The sequence below is a fragment of the Lithobates pipiens genome, unplaced genomic scaffold (assembly GCF_037356315.1).
Source record: "Lithobates pipiens isolate NorthernLeopardFrog02 unplaced genomic scaffold, aLitPip1_a1.2 Scaffold_25, whole genome shotgun sequence".
NCBI classification, from domain to species: Eukaryota; Metazoa; Chordata; class Amphibia; order Anura; family Ranidae; genus Lithobates; species Lithobates pipiens.
This window is the reverse complement of record NW_027507787.1, coordinates 91910969-91927095: the sequence shown is the minus strand read 5'-3', so window position 1 is coordinate 91927095 and position 16127 is coordinate 91910969. Positions and strand designations below refer to the sequence as shown.

Below are 16127 nucleotides of genomic sequence, written 5' to 3'. Positions count from 1 at the left end.
CCTGAGTAAGCACCTTGTTGGCTGCTAGGCCTTGTGAGAGAGGGACTGTCCAACCTGAGTGATCATCCAGTTGCGAATGGCTGTTCTCTGGCTGCAGTCAAAGTAAACAAGTTCTTTAACCTTTTGACTTTGACACTGATGCTGCGTACACACATAGCGGACTGTCCGGCGGACTTTGCAAACGGGCTACTTGCCCACACATGGCACTATTTCAGCGGACTAATACGGCGTACTAAGTCCACCGGACTATCCGCTGTACTTTTGAAATGAACGGACTCGCCCACACACACGGAGAGGAAAAAAAAAAAAAAAACGGCGTGGGGGTCCCCCCCAGATCCACATCAGACCCTTGTCCGAGCACGCTACCCGGCCAGGAAAGGGGGGGGACGAGTGAGCGCCCCCCCACCTCCTGAGCCATGTGCCCTCAACATGGGGGGGTGCCTTGGGGAAGGGGGGCCGCGCGGCCCCCCCCCACCCCAAAGCACCTTGTCCCCATGTTGATGAGGACAAGGTCCTCTTCCCGACAACCCTGGCCGTTGGTTGTCGGGGTCTGCGGGCGGGGGGCTTATGGGAATCCGGGAGCCCCCTTTAACAAGGGGGCCCCCGGATACTGGCCCCCCACCCTATGTGAATGAGTATGGGGTACAGTGTACCGCTACCCATTCACCTGTAAAATAAAGTAAAAAAAAAAAAACACAACACACAAGGGTTAAAATAGTTTATTGTACAGCTCCGGGGGTCTTCTCGCCGGACTCCTCTGCTATCTTCTAGCTCTTTTGCTAGCGGAGGAGCCCTGCTTTCTTCCTCGCCGTCGCCGCCCTCTTCTTCCGACTTTGGGGGTCTTGTCCCCCTCTTCGGTTCTTCTTGCCGGGCCACCGCGCCTTCTTCTAGCTCTTTTACAGGCGGTGGCTCGGTCTTCTGTCGCCGCCTTCTGTTCTTCTCCTCTTCTCAAAATGAGCGGACTTTTCTCCGGACGGGAAAAGTCCGTTCATTTCAAAAGTATGGCGGACTGGCATACGCACGGCCGGATTGTCCGCCGAAATGCAAGTCCGGTGGGAAGATTGGAGTGCAAAACTACTTTCTAAGGCCGCCGTACTTTCGGGTAAAAAAAAAGTCTGCCGGAGGCTACACACGGGGGGATTGTCCGGCGGACTTGAGTTTGCCAGACTTTTCCACCCGATTGTCTGATCGTGTGTACGCGGCATAAGAGTAGCTAAATTTATTTTCTAAACCTCTGATCCCAATTTAAGAGACTGATCATTATCTAAGTTTTGCAAATAAAATCCATTCAAGTGGATCTGTTGTCGGTCTCTCAAGTTACTGGGCCATTTACTACGGGACACCCCTAGACGTGCAGAGAGGAAAACAGAAAGGTAACGGTAAGCCCAAATCTAACCAGCAGCTCCTTTGGGGGTTAGTGACACACACACACGCCAAAAAATGTTGTACCCACAACAGATTAGCAACCAAAAATTAATAAATGCCCTTTTTGTATTTATACGTTTTTTGCATCCGAAATGCAAGATATGTCCCTCTTGGAACCTTCATTAACTAGCAGCACATGAGAACTCGGCAACTTTCTTCAGGCGCCACAGAATACCTTTGGAAAACCAGTGTCATGTGGCTGACAGGTCTGAAACAACTAATAGATTATGAAAATAGTTGTCAACTATTTTCATAATCGATTAATTGGTCAGCAGATTAGTTGGCCTGCATACAGAATGCATTATTTGTTTACATATCAGGAAATACAGTGAAGCACACATACAGCTCAGTACACCGTCCATACATGTCACTAAGTGCCTGAGAACATGTGAATGGAATGTGTGAGGAGCAATGACTCATGGGACATGTAGTCCTGGCGGGAAGGGAGTGGATCTAAAGGCAGAAGCTTTTTTTTTACCTTGCTAAAGGGGAGCTTTATACTATACTTTGCAGCTTGCTATTGGGGTACTCTGAAGGCAGGTGGAACCAGACCCATGGATGGGGGACCCCAGAAGTGGTGAATCAGGGATGCTCTGTGCAAAACCATTGCGTATTTGGAAAGGGTCAGGGACTTTTTTCAACGTGCTTTTTTGCTTGTTTGGTTCAATAGACTTCAAATGAGAAGCTGAAGAAAACAATTTGCAACGATTTGTGTTTTTTAATCTGCCCAACAACAATTTGGCAAAAAAAAAAAAAAAAAAAAAAACATAATAAAAAAGCAAGCATAAAAAAATAAATGCAAAAGGCAAATTACGCTGGCCATACACGTATCGTTTTTCAGGCGAGAATATTCATCCTAAAAATGATTTTGTACATTTGCTGAATAAAAGAATGTTTGAAAATTTCACTTGCTTTTTAACATTCTGTTTTAAAATGAATGTAATTTTTGAACAAAAAGTACACACGGTCTGAATATTCCTTTGACTAAGAAGTTTTCTGTTTTGTTCCTTTGATTTTTCCCATCACCGTGGTAAAAAGAAAATCAAATGCACATTCTTAAAACTGAATCTTTTTTTTTTTTTTAAAGGAAGTTTGTTTGTTAAAAGGAAGGATGTTTTTGTATAGCCAGCATATAAGTGACAACAGGCGCAGGGAGCTTTTTATCAAGCCACCTTCCTATGACAATGGAGTCTGAAATACATAATATATTACAGTTCTGTCTGAAAATCGGCAAAACGGTCTTTAATTTTATTTTTTATTTTTACTTTAACCACTTAAGCCCCGGACCAATTTGCAGCCAAAAGACTAGGCCCCTTTTTGCGATTCGGCACTGCGTCACTTTGACAATTGTGCGGTCGTGTGACGTGGCTCCCAAACAAAATTGATGTCCTTTTTTTTCCCCACAAATAGAACTTTCTTTTGGTGGTATTTGATCACCTCTGCGTTTTTTTCATTTTTTTCACTATAAACAAAAATAGAGCGTCAATTTTGAAAAAAAAATGTAATATTTTTTACTTTTTGCTATAATAAATATTACCAAAAAATATATATAAAAATTTTTTTTCCCTCAGTTTAGGCCGATATGTAATCTTCTACATTTTTTATAACCAAAAATATTGCAATTAGCAATTATTGCTTGGTCTGCGCAAAAGTTATAGCGTCTACAAAATAGGGGATAGTTTTATAGCATTAATATTTTTATTTTTTTTAATAGTAATGGTGGCGATCAGCGATTTTTATTGTGACTGCGACATTATGGCGGACACATCGGACATTTTTGACACATTTTTGGGACCATTGTCATTTATACAGCAATCAGTGCTATTTAAATGCACTGATTCCTGTGTAAATGACACTGGCAGTGAAGGAGTTAACCACTAGGGGGCGGGGAGGGGTTAAGTATGTGTTTTTTTTTACTTTAGGGGGAGTGGCTTGGCGTCTGACATCACTGATTGTCTTTCCCTATAACAGGCGATCAGTGACAGGCTCAGTAGGAAGCCCCGGGAGAGGTTTGTTAGACCTCTCCTCGTTCTTCAGCTCTGTGTCCCGTGGCCACAGTCATGGAGCTCAGGACTGGACCAGCAGCGCACTCCCAACCCACGGCTGAGCACTTAAAGAGCCACGTACAGGTACGCGATTGTGCCCAGCCGTGCCATTCTGCCAACGTATATGTGCAGGAGGCGGTCCTTAAGCGGTTAAATAAAAAATTTGATCTGAGTCTGATTATATCTACCAGATTGAACCACTAACAGCATATCTCTTCTGTCTGTTCTCAGAGTGGATTAGAAATTTTGCACCCTGACTATAATTGTTGGTTAATTATATTTACAGCACAATTGCATATAGATATTTAACCACTTGCCGCCCGCCCTATAGCAAGCTGACGGCGGCAAAGTGGTTTCAATATCAGACATTTGATGTCTTTCAGGATGCCAAGCCCCTGCGCGCCCCCCAGGGCACGTATTGCGGTGATTGTTGTTGCGGTGTGTCAAACTGACACACCACAACATCAATCTAGGTAAAGAGAGTCTCTAACGCAAACCCTTTACCACGTGATCAGCCATGTCCAATCATGGGTGATCACAGCTTCAACAGGAAGAGCCGTTGATTGGCTTTTCCTCACTCTCGTCTATCAGACACGAGTAGAGGGCCAATCGGCTGATCCTCTGACAGGGGGAGGGGGTCGGTGCTGATTGATTATCAGTGCAGCCAGCCCCCCAGGATGCCCACACTGGACTGCCAGGGACGCCACTAGGACCACCAGGGATGCCCACAATGGGCATCACTGATTGGCATCCATCCATACCATCATTTAGTGTCCATTAGTGCCACCTTTCAGTGCTGCATATCAGTGCCCATCAGTGAAGGATAAAACTTATTTAGAAAGTTTTATAACAGAAACAAAAAAAAAACAAAAAAAATTGTCGTCTTTTTTTTTTTAAATTTGTTTAGCAGAAAATAAAAATCCCAGGAGGTGATCAAATACCACCAAAAGAAAGCTCTATTTTTAGGAACAAAATGATAAAAATTCTGTTTGGGTACAGTGTAGTATGACCACGCAATTGTCATTCAAAGTGCGACAGCGCTGAAATCTAAAAATTAGTCTGAGCAAATGACGGAGTGATCACTTGTAAACAAACCGGCGTCATGTTATGACGCCGGTCCCTCCCTCCCCCTCTCTGTACCGATCGGAACAGCGGAGGGGGAAGAGATCGGTGTCAGCAGCGATGTGGGCTGCATCTGCAGTGCCCACATCGCTGCTCACCGAAAATTAACCCCTCAATTCCCTGCAACACCCTGCAATGCTCTGCAACACCCACCAATACCCTGCAACACTCTGCAACACCCGCCAATACCTGGGCATTTGACGGAGCGATCACGTGGTAAACAGCCGCTATGAGCGGCCGTTTACCGTGATCCGTGATGTGCCGGGTCCTATGGACCGCTACGTGTATGTGGCCCCGCCCCTTTTCTTAAGCCGCCCAATCATTGGTCGGCGTTTGATAGCTGCTGAGTCCCACCCACCCTGGCCTGGTGTCGCTCACCCCGACATCAAGCTCAAATCTGACATATCCGCCACTCTTACTTGTCAGTTTCACACCCTGGCTGGGTACCTCCCATTCCGACATTAAGCTCAATTCTGACAGCTCCTCTGTTACATTTCAGTAACAGAGTGCTCCGTGTGAAACCTGCCAGTGCCAACCAGTGCCACCGCCAATCAGTGCCACCTGCCACCGCCAACCAGTGCCACCGCCAATCAATACCACCGCCAATCAATATCACCTGCCACCATCAACCAGTGCCACCGCCAATCAATATCACCTGCCACCATCAACCAGTGCCACCGCCAATCAGTGCCACCTGCTAGTACCAACCAGTGCCACCGCCAATCAATACCACCTGCCACCACCAACCAGTGCCACCGCCAATCAGTGCCACCTGCTAGTGCCAACCAATACCACCTGCCACCACCAACCAGTGCCACCTACCAGTGATATCGTCAGTCAGTGCCACCAACCAGTGCCGAGTGTCACCATCAGTGCCACCTGCCAGTGCCATCAATCAGTGCCACCGCCAACCAGTGCCACCTGCCAGTGCAACCTGCCACCACCAACCAGTGCCACCGCCAATCAGTGCCATCTGCCAGTGACAACTAGTGGCACCGCCAACCAGGGTCACCTGCCAATCAGTGCCACCGCCAATAGTGCCACCTGCCAGTTCCAGACCAGTGTCACCTTCCAATGCCATCTGGCAGTTCCACGTGCCTGCCAGTGCCACCTGCCACCAATCAGTGCCACCTGCCAGTGACAACTAGTGCCACCGGCAACCAGGGCCACCTGCCAGTTCCAAACCAGTGTCACCTGCCAGTTCCAAACCAGTGTCACCTGCCAGTGCCATCTGGCAGTTCCACGTGCCTGCCAGTGGCAACCAGTGCCACCTGCCAGTGCAACCTGCCACCACCAACCAGTGCCACCGCCAATCAGTGCCATCTGCCAGTGACAACTAGTGGCACCGCCAACCAGGGTCACCTGCCAATCAGTGCCACCGCCAGTGCCAATAGTGCCACCTGCCAGTTCCAAACCAGTGTCACCTGCCAATGCCAACCAGTGTCACCTGCCAATGCCAACCAGTGTCACCTGCCAGTGCCATCTGGCAGTTCCACGTGCCTGCCAGTGGCAACCAGTGCCACCTGCCAGTGCAACCTGCCACCACCAACCAGTGCCACCGCCAATCAGTGCCATCTGCCAGTGACAACTAGTGGCACCGCCAACCAGGGTCACCTGCCAATCAGTGCCACCGCCAGTGCCAATAGTGCCACCTGCCAGTTCCAAACCAGTGTCACCTGCCAATGCCAACCAGTGTCACCTGCCAATGCCAACCAGTGTCACCTGCCAATGCCATCTGGCAGTTCCACGTGCCTGCCAGTGCCACCGCCAACCAGTGCCACCTGCCACCGCCAACCAGTGCCACATGCCAGTGCCACCACCAATCAGTGCCACCTGCCAGTGACAACTAGTGCCACCGGCAACCAGGGCCACCTGCCAGTTCCAAACCAGTGTCACCTGCCAGTTCCAAACCAGTGTCACCTGCCAGTGCCATCTGGCAGTTCCACGTGCCTGCCAGTGGCAACCAGTGCCACCTGCCAGTGCAACCTGCCACCACCAACCAGTGCCACCGCCAATCAGTGCCATCTGCCAGTGACAACTAGTGGCACCGCCAACCAGGGTCACCTGCCAATCAGTGCCACCGCCAGTGCCAATAGTGCCACCTGCCAGTTCCAAACCAGTGTCACCTGCCAATGCCAACCAGTGTCACCTGCCAATGCCAACCAGTGTCACCTGCCAGTGCCATCTGGCAGTTCCACGTGCCTGCCAGTGGCAACCAGTGCCACCTGCCAGTGCAACCTGCCACCACCAACCAGTGCCACCGCCAATCAGTGCCATCTGCCAGTGACAACTAGTGGCACCGCCAACCAGGGTCACCTGCCAATCAGTGCCACTGCCAGTGCCAATAGTGCCACCTGCCAGTTCCAAACCAGTGTCACCTGCCAATGCCAACCAGTGTCACCTGCCAATGCCAACCAGTGTCACCTGCCAGTGCCATCTGGCAGTTCCACGTGCCTGCCAGTGGCAACCAGTGCCACCTGCCAGTGCAACCTGCCACCACCAACCAGTGCCACCGCCAATCAGTGCCATCTGCCAGTGACAACTAGTGGCACCGCCAACCAGGGTCACCTGCCAATCAGTGCCACCGCCAGTGCCAATAGTGCCACCTGCCAGTTCCAAACCAGTGTCACCTGCCAATGCCAACCAGTGTCACCTGCCAATGCCACCACCAATCAGTGCCACCTGCCAGTGACAACTAGTGCCACCGGCAACCAGGGCCACCTGCCAGTTCCAAACCAGTGTCACCTGCCAGTTCCAAACCAGTGTCACCTGCCAGTTCCAAACCAGTGTCACCTGCCAGCCAGTGCCATCTGTTGCCAGCCTTACTCGTTCTGGTCAGCCCATAACCCTGATGTAACAGCGTTTCAATGGAGTTATTGTCTGGGTGCTCCATTGTGAGTTAGGGATAGGGGGTGAAAATGAGTGGCCTTACCCCGGGAGCCGACAATCCATACCACTCTTAAAAAAAAAAAGGCTCCTAACTTTAACTGGCTCCTAAATTCAAAGCACATTTGTCAACCCCTGCTATAATTCATCAGACCAGGCCACCTTCTTACATTGCTCCATGGTCCAGTTCTGATGCTCATTGTATGCACTTTTGGCTGTGGACACGAGTCAGCATGAGCACCCTGACTGGTTTGTGCCTACAGAGCCCCATAAACAATGGTGTGTTCCGACACCTACTGAACCAGCATTAAAGCAGAACTCCACCCTAAAGTGGAACTTCCGCTCATCGGATTCCCCCCTCCGGTGCCACAGTTGGCACCTTTCAGGGGGGATGCAGATACCTGTACAATACAGGTATCTGCACCCACTTCCGGGGATAATTAGCCACAGAATATCCGCAGATGCCCACCCCCGTTATGTTCTGGGAAACACACAGTTACCAGAACAAAACGGGGACCAGTAAAGACGTGCAGCGTGACTCACGCATGCGCAGTAGGGAACCGTGCAGTGAAGCAACTCTTTACTTCCTGATTCCCTGACTGAGGATGGCAGCGGGGGCAGCCGAGAGACGAGCGATTGCTCGTCATCTGCTGCCGACATCGATAGACCCTGGACAGTCAAGTGTCCATTTATTAAAAATCAGCAGCTGCAGTATTTGTAGCTGCTGGCTTTTGATAAAAAAAAAAAAAATTATATATATATATATATATATATATATATATATATATATATATATTTTTTTTTTTTTATAAGATGGAGCTCCACTTTAACTTTTTCAGCAATCTGAGCTACAGTAGCTCTTCTATTGGATCAGAACACACAGTGCAGCCTTGGCCTCCTATTACGGTCCCTGGTTCTCATTCCTTGGGCCACTTTTGGTAGGTCCTGACCAGGAACATCGAACAAATGGTTGTAAACCTCAGTCGTGGAATCTGAGCAAAGCACATCTATCCGTAGTGTTTACTAATCTCTCTCCAAAGCTTTAAGTGTTGTTTCGTTCCTCTGTTTTCCCAACACATGGAATCAATTTGTGTCGGGGAATGATTTTAGAAAGGAGCTGGTCTATTCACACCACAGTTCTTCTGCTGAGTGGAGGGTGTGTTCCTTTCCTCCAATCAGCTCTCTCACACACTATAACTTCAGCCTCTACACCCCTCCTCTGTGCTGCTGTCAGATGAAGAAAGATTCGGAAACACAATCTGCACTTTTTGAAAGAGTGTAGAGAGAGGAAGACAGCAGATAAACAAGTAAAAATTGTGTAGGGAGATTAGTTTCATCTCTGTGGATTATCACCGGGTATATGAAAGGGTTTACATCCACTTTAAGTTTGGGGGTTGTTCTGACCCAGTCATCTAGGTAACCAAATCTGGTCCTGATCAAAGCCGCAAAAAAACTTACAATTGTCCCTTCTTGTTCGATTCCAACACAACTTCAGAGACAACATGTTTACTTGCTGTCCAATATACGCCACCCACTTTCACATGCCATTGTAACCAGATAATCCATGTTATTTACTTTACCTGTCATCACGTTACATCCGATTGGTGTACAGCGCAGGCAACTCAGGAAGCCCATTGAGAGACATGACATGCGACTAATACTGGAGAAAATACAGGCGGGAAGTGAGGGAAACAGGCTGCAGGAGATCAGCTGCAGCAAGGTGCAACAAAACGATGAAAACAAGGGGTATTAATTGTTTATAATACATAGGATTGCACTTATATAAATCATCAACCCATAGGCGAATCCATGCACAAGTAATCCCAATGATACAATGGCACCATCCGGGTCGCTGTCCTTTCTCAGCCATGCTGCTGCTCCTAGCCTCGCCTGACCTTTCACGCCTGAACTTCTACCATGCTGGGGGGCGCGGCTTCCACATAAGCCCCACCCCCAGTCAATCCCACAGGACGCGCCTGCCATAGTGCACGTGAGACTACAAGCGTGCGGCTGAATCCCCACGTGATCGCAAGCTGACTGGCCACATGACCAGGCACTGAATCATTTTCCGCCATTTTGGAGTCGGACGCTGAAGCTTCCGTGCTAAGATAACACAGAGGACGGACCTAAACATATAAACAAATCTCACTTACGAGTTATCTGTTAGTTATCATTGTCACATTTTCTCTCACGTCTTGTCATTTGCTCACTTCTTCGATCAGTTCGATGCCGTCGTACACGCTCACTCTGACGTAAGCGCGCATACGCCTCAATAATAGCCAATCGCTGCACGCACTCGGAGTGTTTTTTTTTTTCACTCCAGCCACGCCCCTGCTTACACATTTACATTTAGACTCCTATTGGTTCACCAGCTCAAAGAAATGGGCGTGGCTTCATCGCTCTTCCTCGAATCCTATCCGCCCTTACTCAGCTGTAGCCAATCCGCTTTCAGTTCCCACCCTCTGAGCCGCTGGCCAGTGTTGCTGCTCGGACTCCGCCCACTCCGCACAGCAGCCGCCGGTCGCGTCACTTCTGGTTCGGTCCAAAATGGCGACCGCGTCGTCTATGGAGCGCAGCTGAGGGGCTCCGAGAGGTGTTTTTTTTTTTTCCTACTAGAGGCCAGTGACGTCACTCCGGCGAGCCAGTGACGTCAGTGGAGGGAGGCGGAGGAGAGGCGAGCGCTGTGGACTGTGTTGACATATCGGCTCTTCTCCATACTAACAAAGCCCCGCGGGAGGAATGGGACGCCCCGGCTGAGGTGAGGCGGAAGGGGTCGCTGTGTGGTGTATGAGGAGGAGGAGGGGGGACCTCTGCCATAGGGGGACAATGGCACTCTATACAGGCGGCTGGAGAAACTTTCATGTTGTCTGTAGCAGCTGATTGGTTGTTGTCAGGGGTAACAGGTCGTCTCCTCTCAGGTCTGCCCCCTGTAGGGGAGTGCTGGTCACATGTCAGCTGTGCTCAGTGACCGGTTGCCATGGGCGATCGCTCCACCTGAGTTTGCAGCACTTTATGTCCATAGAGGTCAGGAGATCCGATTAGTCGTAACGTGATGACCAGCAATAACAACATGGCTGAGCTGGTTACAATGGCATCTGGGAGCTGGTGGGGTATATTAGGTGACAAGTGAGCATGTTGTCTCTGAAGTTGGGACGAAAGCAAAAAAAAATGGGCTTGTGGAAGACAAGAGCCAGCTTGTAATAGACGACTGTCAGAGCAACTCCAGGACCTCATCTCTTGTGGGATGATCCCCGCGGTCAGGACCTACCTAGGGGGGTCCATGGAAGAAAAAACCGGGGACTGCTGAACGGGTGATTACACCTCACAACTGTCCCTGATTTCGAGGGGCTGTCCCTGATTTGGAGCAATGTCCCATTGTCCCTCTTTCCTCCTCATTTGTCCCTTTATTTTGGTCTGATCGATATCGTTGTGTATATAAAATGCACTTTTTATTAGAGCTGCATGATTTTTGACTAAAATGAGAATCACGATTTTTTTGCTTAGAAGATGGATCACGATTCTCGTGGCGTAACATCATCTTTCAAATTTAAAACAAAAAAATTGGTCTGACTTTACTATTTTTTTGTTTTTTATTCACAGAAGTGTATTTTCCCCCCCAAAAAAATTGTGTTTGAAAGACCGCTGGGCAAATACAGTGTGCTAAAATATTGCAGCAATTGACATTTTGTTCCCTAGAGTCTCTGCTAAAATATATATAATGTTTGGGGGTTCTAAGTAATTTTCTAGCAAAAAAATCTTGATTTTTAACTTGAGAAACAAGTGTCAGAAAAAGATTTAGACTTTAAAGTGGGAGTGCACCTATAAAAAAATAAATTATTAAAAGCTAGCAGCTACAAATACTGCAGCTGCTGACATTTAATAAATGGACACTTACCTTTCCTGGAGTCTAGCAATGTCGGAAGCGGATCGATCGTTCAGCTCTCGGCGGCTGCCGCCGCCATTCTCTGTGAGGGAATCGGGAAGTGAATCGCTACGGCTTCACTTCCCGGTTCCCTAATGCGCATGCAAGTAAATTCTGTCTGAAACAATTCTCCAACAGATTCCTATACACCTTGTCAAAAGTAACTTGAATCTGTCCCAAGGCTGCTGGGCAAATACAGTGTGACATAAACTATTGCAGCAATTGGCATTTTATTCCCTAGGGTCTCTGCTAAAATATATATAATGTTTGGGGGCTCCAAGTAAATTTCTAGCAAAAAATAGTGATTTTTAAGTGTCAGAAAAAGATTTTGACTTTAAAGCGGTTCTTCACCCTAAAGGGGAAGTTCCGCTAATCTTATCCCTCCCCCCCTCCGGTGCCACAATCGGCACCTTTCAGGGGGGAGGGGGGTGCAGTTACCTGGATAATCCAGGTAACTGCACCCACTTCCGGCCAGACCGCCGCAGACCCCCGCAGACGCTCCGCCCCCCCCCCGTTGTGTTCTGGGAAACACACAGTTCCCAGAGACACAGCGGGGGACCATAAGAGACGCGCAGCGCGACTCGCGCATGCGCAGTAGGGAACCGGGCAGTGAAGCCGTCATGCTTAACTTCCCGATTCCCTGACAGAGGATGGCGGCGGTGGCAGCAGCGAGACGAGCGATCGCTCGTCATCTGCCGCCGACATCGCTGGAACCTGGGACAGGTAAGTGTGATTTTATTAAAAGTCAGCAGCTGCAATATTAGTAGCTGCTGGCTTTTAATATTTTTTTTTTAGGTGCAGCTCCTCTTTAAGTGGTTAAACTTCCTGCGTTTACACCTTGTTTAAGCCAATATAACGGAACAGTAGTGGTAAAAAAAAAAAAAAAAAAAAAAGCATTTGTGGATTTAATTAACCCTTTTTTTTGTGGGAGGGGGGGGGGGTTAATTCTCGGTTAAGGGGGTGTGGCAGGTGGCGTGTCCTATGCCTACATACATTTGCTAGTAGGTGTCCCTCATTCCCATCTCAAAATGTTGGGTGGTATTGGTGATGGGCAGCCATGGTACATTGATGGATGAGGGAAGGCTGCACTGTATAGTCCCATCCAATAGAAGGCAACTGTACATCTAATTGTGGTAAAAAGTTTGTTTCTTATAGGTGTGAGAACACACAGTTGTGTATGGGGCTGAGTAGCTACAGACTGGCCAGGGTGCCCATGAGAACTAGGGTTGCCACCTCATCCCTTTTAAACCCAAACGCATATGTATTACACAGGTTCTGTGGCTGATTAAGGTGCTAATTAAACTCCCTTGGCGCCTTATCTGCATTAAATTAGCCTCAGAACCTGTGGACTTCTTATGTGTTCGGGTTTAAATGGATGAGATGGCAACTCTAATGATGACCCATGTTCAGCTGAGAGTGCCTATAATGGGCACGTTATCATCAGACCTGGACCAGGGAGCATTAGAAGAATGGAGGCCTGGTCTGTTTTCTTTTACATCATGAGGATGGCCTGGTGTCACTTACCTGGGGAAGAGATGGCACCAGGATGCAGTATGGGAAGAAGACAAGCCAGTGGAGGCAGTGTGATGCTTTGGGAAGCCTTGGCTCCTGCTATTCATGTGGATGTTGCTGGACACGTACCACCTACCTAAACACTGTTGGTAACTAAGTACATCCCTTCATGGAAACTACTCCCTGATGGCAGTGGCTTCTTTCAGCAGGATAATGGTCCCTGCTACCTTGCAAAAATTGACCGAGAATGGTTTGAGAAACACGACGACAACTTGGGGGTGTTTGTTGACTTGGCCTCTCAATTCTTCAGATCTCAATCCAATTGAGCAATTGTGGGATGTTCTAGAAATGCAAGTCTGATCCATGGAGACCTTACCTCCCAACTTAAAGGATCTGCTACTGAGGATTTGGTGCTAGATACCACAGGATACTTTCAGTGGTCTAATGACATCCACGCCTGGACAGGTTATGGTGGGTGGTCATAATGTTATGGCTGATCGGTGTACATGCGGCAGACATTGATATGGAGGAGCATTAGCCGCACGGGGGGATGATTGTTCATCTGTGCTGTGAATTGTAGATGAAGGAATTGGTTGTTTTTTGTTTTGTTTTTTTCTCGGAAGAAATTTTGTATGTTCAACTTAAAGGATAATTTCACCTTTACAAAACAATGATGAATGCACATTTTGCATTTTATTATTATTATTTTTTTTTTTTTTTTGTGCAGAGCCTTTTAAAGTATTGCACCCACGATCAGCAAATTGTGGGTGTAATTCCACATTCCTGCAGACTGTCTGTGTATCTGAATGCTTGTACCGTCCGATACGGGTAGGCTGTTACACTCTGACAGAAATCATCAATGGACTATGAGAGCATTCAACAGCATCACGGTAGTTCATTGAAAACTACAAGCTGACAGCCCCAAAGGATAACAGTACTTGTAGTTTTCACATTCACAGAACACTGTCAATGAATGACGTAGATTGATTTAAAGAGGCAGGGACCAATGTTTATATTAGTGTGTGTGTTACAAAAGGGATGGCATGAGTGACAATAAAAATTGTTATTGCCATCCCTGTTTGCAGTCCCTGTACAGCAGAGCTGGAGTGTACGAGTTGGAAGCAGAACAAGGAGCCAGTTAGTTCATGTGCAGAGAACATGCAGGCTGATAAGAGTGAGGCGAGTACCAGAGATGCGGCTTCTCCTGCCATTGTACAGCCTCAAGCTGAGGTGTATTTAGGATGATCTTGGCCAGAAGTTGAATGACACTGACCATCAGGCTGTGGACATTTTTGTGGGGAAGTCTTTAGAATAAAGGTTTTTATTGCAGCAAAAGCTGGCTTTGATTTTTACGTTCTTTTTGGCTGGAGTTCCTTAACTACTTGACATCCTTAAAGCAAAGCTCCACTTATCTGCCCCCCCCTCCCGGTGCCACATTTGGGGGGTTACCTGGTTTTGGTAGGTACCCATCCCCATTTCTGGGAAACCTAGCTACAGCAAGGTCCCCCGAAAGTCCTTCCCCATTCGTGAAGCGCAGTAGGATACCAACTGTAAGGCTTCACTGCCGGTCTCCCTTAAAGGCAATGGAGGTGGCAGCACCCGAGAGCGATGGAAACATTGGCTGGGGTGCTGATATCGCTGGATTCTAGAACAGGTATCTGTCCATATACCTGTATTAAAAGTCAGCAGCTACAGTATTTGTAGCTGCCGACTTTTTTATTTTTTTCATGGAGGGCTGGAGTTGGCATTTTGTTAATGGTCTGGAATTCAAGTGGTTAGGGAAACATTTCACAAGTGCGGCTGTGAGCTTTGTACATTGTCTTTCAGCTGACAGTCCGCTTTCCAGTAATAGTAATCTGGGTGGCTCTATAGCTGCCTGATCAGTTTCACCATACTGCCACCCCAAACCTGTGTGCTTCCCATCTCTTCCATTGAGGAACATCCATTCTGTAATCTTCTCTGTGATGTTTGATTCCAGAAATGACATGCATTTTATCCCTTCGTGTTTCAGTTCATTAAAGCCGACCATAGATTATGGTTTTCTTCTGCAACCACAGATTGCATGATTCCCCAATGAACACAGTCTGTGTTGATGGGTATATCGCTCAGGAGTAGCTATGGTGTTCTTTCAACTGGGGGAGCCGTCCCTGTCGGGAGAACATGCATTGATTATTGCCAGAGGCTCTAGCCACTGGCAATAATTGGATGAAAAATTAGACAGGCTGGTTGTACCCATGATAATCAATCAGCCTACCCATACATGATTTAAGTCTTGGCCGGGCCCTGCTGAACCGGCAAAGATTTAAACTGTTTATGGCTGGCTTAAGTCCCCGATTACTGTGGGGCATACAGCTACTCAAGCATAATTTGAGCTTGATTAGCTACAGGGGAGATATTGGGGGGGTCAACAGATCCCAATGTCTCCATAAAAAGAACCTGTCACATGCCCATGCTATCACAGTGATGGCCCTCTTGTGATAGCAATAAAGTTAAAAGGAGGGAAAAAAAAAATACATGATAGAATAATAATCCAAAGCACCTATTTTCCCTATGTATACATGCACATGTATGTAAACAGCAGTTGCAGCACATATGAGTTATTGCTGCAAACAGAGTAAGTGTGATCATTGTAGGGCCATCATTCACAGTTAATTCACAATAATACCCTGTAAATGTCTTTAAAGCATTGCCTAAGTACAGTTTTGGGTACTGTCGTTTTTCACCATTTTGAGAGTTGACATGTTTTGGTATCTATTTACTTGACACAACCCCGTCTTTTATGTTTTACCAAATATCCAATATTGTATTGTGTATGAGAGCACTAAAATTCATTTTAGTGGGTTTTTTTTTCTTGGAAATATGTGTTTGATAAACAGTTGTTCATATATTGCGCGACAAAAAAAATCACAACAGCCAACTTTTTATTCTACAGTAGTGCAGGAAGGTTTTTCTAAGTCGGAGCTCCTATTAGAACGGTTCCGTTGCATGTAATGAGGTGCCGCTTGTGATATGACAAGTTGGACGCATGTCACACCAATGTGAGCCGGGTGTTGGGGAGATTAATGAGCTCTAATTGTCACTAAAGTCACAGGGAATGAAATGGAGGGTAAATCCAAAATGTTGAGATGCCTCCAAACCAGGAATAGAGGGGAAATGCTCCAGATGGGATGCTTGTACCTGTATCATGAATGGGATTTCCTCCACATTGGAGAGCG

General features: G+C 47.5%; 1 protein-coding gene across 2 annotated transcripts in view; it reads left to right on the top strand.

Moving 5' to 3' along the window:
* Positions 1 to 9980: 9980 nt before the first annotated feature.
* The window catches only part of KDM2A (lysine demethylase 2A), a 213559-nt gene continuing 207412 nt past the window's right edge, over positions 9981 to 16127 (top strand). The window contains exon 1 of one of the 2 annotated variants that reach the window (XM_077454675.1): positions 9981 to 10236. The gene's annotated coding sequence lies outside the window, so the exon portion shown is untranslated. The remainder of the gene's footprint in view (positions 10237 to 16127) is intronic. The other variant, XM_077454676.1, reaches the window with a different exon arrangement.